Source organism: Trachypithecus francoisi, unplaced genomic scaffold (assembly GCF_009764315.1).
Source record: "Trachypithecus francoisi isolate TF-2019V2 unplaced genomic scaffold, Tfra_2.0 Lachesis_group0, whole genome shotgun sequence".
NCBI classification, from domain to species: domain Eukaryota; kingdom Metazoa; phylum Chordata; class Mammalia; order Primates; family Cercopithecidae; genus Trachypithecus; species Trachypithecus francoisi.
The window spans coordinates 114,714,303-114,720,598 of record NW_022681453.1 but is presented as its reverse complement, the minus strand read 5'-3'; positions in this window follow the sequence as shown (position 1 = coordinate 114,720,598).

Here is a 6,296-nt window from a genome sequence, read left to right as displayed (position 1 = left end):
TGAGGCATTACTTTGGGGAAGCATATGCTTTCTATATGTCAAGAAATTCTTCCTCCAGCTGTATATGAGGTGACTCATAAAGAATGAATAGAAGTTCCAAAGGCACACATGTTTGAACATTAAAGAACGGACCAGAGTTAATTTAACAAGAAGGCCATTTGTATAAACTGGAATTTGTCAAAGTGTGGTCCCCAAACCAGCAGCATCAGCATTGCCTGAGGACTTGTCAGAAATAATTCTCAGGCCCGTCCAATACTACTGAACCAGACAGTCTGAAGGTGGGGGTTTGTGTTTTGACTTGTCAGAAATAATTCTCAGGCCCATCCAATACTACTGAACCAGACAGTCTGAGGGTGGGGGTCTGTGTTTTGACTTGTCAGAAATAATTCTCAGGCCCATCCGATACTACTGAACCAGACAGTCTGAGGGTGGGGGTTTGTGTTTTGACAAGCCCTTCAAGTGATTATGATGCATACAAAAGTTTGAAAACAGTTGTTTTAGAGAAATATAGCAAATAGTTTAAAAAATAGATGCTAAATTTTAAAAGGAAAAACAAAACATTTGTTTGAGTTGTAAGAGTTCCAATTTAACACAGTAAAATTTGTAAGAGTTCCAATTTAACACAGTAAAATCGACCACACAGTTTTATCTTTTCTCCCTCCTAAACCTCATTAACTGAAGATTAAATAAATATTTTAAGTTCTTATCCAACCAAGTCGAACAGAAGAGGAGAAAACAACTACCAACTGTTTCAAAATAGTTTGGAAGATAGAAGCCTGATGCAGGATTCCTAACTGCCTTCATAGACAGAAGTCACAAAAGTTACAGGGTTAGTGCCTCCAGAAGGCAATGTCTGTAAGAAGAGAAGTGACTTCACTAATGAGAGAAGATGGCTGAGGGACTTAGTGCTTGAAGGCACTAAGCATCCTGGAAGATGACATTGATGAGGGATCTGGATGTAAAATATGTAGAGTAATTGACTCCCTGGTGTTCCCTTCTCCTTCTGCCCCTCAGGAGACAGGGGATATATTCTCTGGAGAAACTGAGTTGCAGGGGTCCAGCTTTGACAGAGATGAATCAGAGGGCTGAGCAAAAGAGAACTAGGTAAAAGTCTACAGGATGAACTGAGGGGCTCTCACAGCTCATCTCACTTGTGTTTCCCAGAAACTTGTGTCTAAGGATGTATCTTGCACCATGAGGGAGGTTGGAGGATTATCTTCTGGAGATCTCAATGAAAGGACCAGTAACTGATAACCTTCAAGTGAAGTCCACCATTTGACTACTCCCATCCACAAAAACAGCTTCCTTTGAATATAATCGTTTTAGTGCTTACTCTTAAATATAATCAGCCAAGAATCACCAGATATGAAGAAAGTTTCGAGTTTGTAGAGAGCTACATGTAAAGAACAGATATAAAGAAACTGAGAAAAGAAATGCATTCTCCTTACCCCAATTATCTTCAGAAACACAAGAGGATACTTTACATTTACATACACAAAATTGTTTAGCTGTGAAAAAGGAACATTAAGTAAATGAGAGATAGGTCTTTGACATTAAAAACAAGATAACTGCAGTGAAGAAAATATTTAACGGAAAGGTTAGAAATAAATCAAGAAAATCTCTCAGAAGAGCGAGAGAAAATAGTAAAGAAAAGAAAAGGAAATCAGTAAATTAATCTAGGAGAACTAGAAAGAGAGGAAAGGAGAAAACAAAATGAGGAAATTATCAAAGAAATACTTCAAGAACTGAAAGACATATCTCTAAACTGAAATGGCCCACAGAGTACCTGGGATGATAAAGACTCACCTCATCATGAAATTTCAGAACAGACACAACAGAAAGAAAATCCTAAAAGGGGCAGAGATAGCACACATACGAAAGATATCATTCAGAATATCATTGGACTTTTGGAAAAGAAACATCAAAATGATATAAAATAGGGAAGCAATAATTTCAAAATATAGAGGGAAACAATTTTAACCTACTATTCCATACTCAGCCAAACTATCAATCAAGGGTAAAAGTAAAACATTTTCCAGACATACAAAAACTAAAAAAACTGAGCCCCACCATACCCTTTCCTGGAAGCTACCGGAGGAAATGCCTCAGCAAAATGAAGAAGTGAATTAAGAAAGAAGAGCATATGAACACCAGAAAATAGGCAAAGGGAATTTGTAGGAAATTGGCAAAGGGAATTGTACAATTCAAGCTATGAGCCAGAAGTAAAAAGTGTCCTATTAAATGAGAATGAGTAGGGAGTAGAGGATGAATATCTCCAAACGATCAAAGGAGGTAGGTCATTTAGTGTGTTTGGGAGTTACAGAATTTATTTCTGTGCATGGAACATTTGAGGGGGAAATGAACTACTTATGTATGAGAAAACACAAGACAATTATTAACTATAGAAAAAATCGAAGTTCATATGAGAAAATAAATCTTCTAAGACATTATTTGGCTTAGCTGTAAACAATATTCCACGTATAAAATAATGCAAATATTCATACAGACATAATTGAGAGCACAGAGGAGAGGAAGAAGGTTTAGGAAGCGTGGATACAGCAGATCCAAAACAGGGAGGAAGTTAATGAATATAGGTTAATGTTGATAAGTTATGAAGTAGCGAATGGGATATTCTATCAGATAGTGGTATATGTATGAAAAAACAAAGTAAAGTTATAGGACAGAAAAAGAAGAGAAAAGCAGACTGTTTTGTAATGTGATCAAGCTTTCTCTGAGCAGATGCATGAATTCTTGGAAGAAAATAGTCATTCCAAATTTGGGGAGTAAACATTCCAGGCAGCAGTAATAACAAGCGTTTTAAAATTTTGAAACAGAAATAAATTTGGTGTGTCTCAGAGAGGACAAGAAGACCAGTAAGCACTGAGCAGACAGGAACGATATAAGAAACATAACTATATGGGAGAAAAAAAAATGAGTTTCAAGATCGAGATATATCTAAGAAGATTCCATGATTCATAGAAAAACAAAACAGTATCATATCTGAAATCCATATCATGGATTTCTCCTGTTCCACATTACACTGTCTTAACTTCTTTACCATTTTTGTAGCACCAATCATTAACACCACAAGGTCCTGTATTGTAATAAACACTCAGCAAAAAGTTATTTGGTTAATATATCTGCATCTACTGCTTGTCAAGGAATTAGTTCATTACCAAATAAATCATGCCTCCTCACATTTCTATCTGCTCTACTCCATTTTGCATTTCTCAATATAATCTTCATCTTCCTGATTTCCTATTTGCATTTTAAATAGTAGTGACTTATAATATTTCACATTTTCTGAAAACACGAGGCTCTTGTGTAGAAATTATAATTAGGCTGGCTGGGCAATGTTCTATTATTAGTAAGAATTGTGATTTTTTTTGGAGTTGTGGGTTAATTGCTAATAACTGTATGCAGTGTTTTCCCTCAAGATGTTTTCTATTACAGTAATTAACTGAGCAGCTGGGAGAGCAGACATTAACCATTTATCTTCACAGTAGCCCTCACTTGGGACTCTCCCAAAACCTTTGCACATGGCTTTATTTGTTGTTTGATAGGTAATTTAGGAGAGAAGAATAAATGATATAGGATGTTCATACGTTGGGATAGACAGCAAGTTTAAAACTTTTTTTGGAAGAATTCTTTATCATGTATGTGATAAATAGATTCTGAGAACCACAGAATGTATTTTAGTTAAACAGACTTCTTGGGCTAGTTTTTATGGGCATGCTTCTTTTAATATCCTCATATAATGAAATTCTATCACAGTGCATGCGTCAGAAGCCTGAGTTACTCTGAAGACACCACTGGTTTATCTGTTTACAAAGTAGATTGGATCAGTGAAAGCTGGTTAATACTAAAAAGTCTGTTCCATAAAACTTTAGGAGCCGCTTTGCCTGACAGCCCTATTCTTTTTCATGATAGCAGAATCCCATCAGATTATTAACTCAGCTCTGCTCCTTGATTTCATTATCCTGCATCTCCCTCTGAGACTCTTGGTTCTTCCATGTGTGAATTCCTGCTTACTACCTGCTATGGCCCCAATCTCAATACTCTATGAAAAATCTGATGCTTGACCCCAGCTTCTCCTTACCAACTCCGCTATTGTTAAATGGACTCTAGCCCTGCCAACTTCCTTTCTATAGAATGCAAAAACCTTTATCTTTTCTTAGTACAAGGGCATTAATTTTCTTTTAAGGGGGCATTTTATTTAATATTGTTTTAAAAAAGCAATGTCCAAACCACAAGCAGCACTTAGTACAGAAGAAGAAAAAAAATGAAGGTAGACTTTTAGAAAATTGTTAGGTACATAAGAATGTTTTATCTTCCCTCCGGTTGAATAAAATAATACATTTTCTACTATTCAGATATCATCACTTTTTTTAACCCCGTTTCTCCAGAGGCAAAAATTTTATTTCTTCTTAAGATTACGCCTTTTCTTTAAGTCCAGAAAGGCTCTGGGTTTATACTGTCATGAGCATTTGGTTGTAAAAGCCTCACTAGAAAGAAAGCTATCTGATTTTCTGTAATTTCACAGAAGCCACACAAAAAAAGAGCATGCCAGGGCCTCTGGTAAATGAGGCTGGCTGCAGTTTCCCTCCCAGGCTGAAAATTTCAGTTATGGGACCCTGATCTTCTGTGATGTGGTTGGCGGTGGCTTGGTACAACCCATTGGGGCCAGTCAGTCAGTGTCAGTGGTCAAAAGGAAGATTCACCTATCAGAGACCATGCTCATGAGTCTAAAATTGTCAAGTCTGAAGCCTATTTTGTATTTGAGACATCCTGAATATTTGAAGGCAAACAAAACTGTAGTATATGTGAGGGGAACTTTCCATACAGATTAGACACTAGAAAACTCACCAAGAGCCTGAGCCATTGACTGGAACAACCTGGAAACATTGACAAGACAACCAAAGTTACTAGGATGTGGAGTCTGGATTAGATACAAATGAGTGTGAGTCTGTGGTCCTCAGGGTCAGTGAGAACTTCAAGCAAAAATAAAGCAATATCCTGTGTACCTTCTTGGAAAGGAAATTTATCTGACCACTTAGATGTGGATGAGGAAGCTCTGGGGCATCCTGCTTCTTCTTCTAGAAAACCTGGATTCCATGTACTCACTCTCTCTGTACAGCATTCAGACCTAAACGATGCTATCTGCTTAATTATTTATAAACAGTGCCTTGAAGGGAAATACTTTAATGAATCTTTTTTGATTGACTGGTTGTTGAAACAGTTTTGGAAAAGCCCTGCAAAGCATGACTCAAAATACAAATTGAATTTAGAAAATATCAGCTTATATATGCCCAAAAAAATGGTAAGCACTTCTTAACTTGCCCTCACAATTTTTCCTCGTGGCAAACCATTTTCCAACACACTCTCAGCAGTAACTAACATGGGAAGGTTTAAAGAAAAAAAAAAGCGAATATTTTCTGCCCACCTAACAATGAAATTCATGTGATAAAATTTGAGTTGCTTATTTCACATTCATATCCAAATGTTTTAATTTTACTGTCCACTACCCCCATCCAAATTTATTTTGAGCTCCTTGAGATGGAAAATATGTCTCTTAACCATTTATCTTCACAGGAGCCCAGACACTGTTTGGTGAGGCCATGTTGAATGATTGAAGTACTTTAATTAAAACCAAATATCCTAGGCCAGGCGCGGTGGCTCACACCTGTAATCCCAACACTTTGAGAGGCCGAGGCAGGTGCATCACGAGGTCAGGAGATCGAGACCATCCTGGCTAACATGGTAAAACCCCATCTCTACTAAAAATACAAAAAATTAGCCAGGCATGGTGGCGGGCACATGTAGTCCCAGCTACTTGGGAGGCTGAGGCAGGAGAATGGCGTGAACCCCGGAGGCAGAGCTTGCAGTGAGCCGAGATCATGCCACAGCACTCCGGCCTGGGCGACAGAGCGAGACTCTGTCGAAAAACAAACAAACAAACAAACAAACAAAAAATATCCTAAAGGCCAACTAAAAACTAACAAAAAAGTTAACTTATATTGCCATTAATACCTTGATTAACAGAAAAAAAAAGTAAGATAACAATATCTCTTTTGGTTAAAATATAAACAGCATCCCATCTAAGAAATTAAAACCGAGGACAAGTCTTGACATTTGGCGAGTTCTTTATAAGCAAAGAAACACATAAGGTTTTGCTGTAATTCAAGAGCCACTCTTGTCAGCGCTTTAAAGAGAGTAGAAATTAAGCTACATTAAAGCTTGTCTTGGCCCAGTTATAGAATGAGAGCAAGCATCTATGGAATGGTTCCAGGATAGGT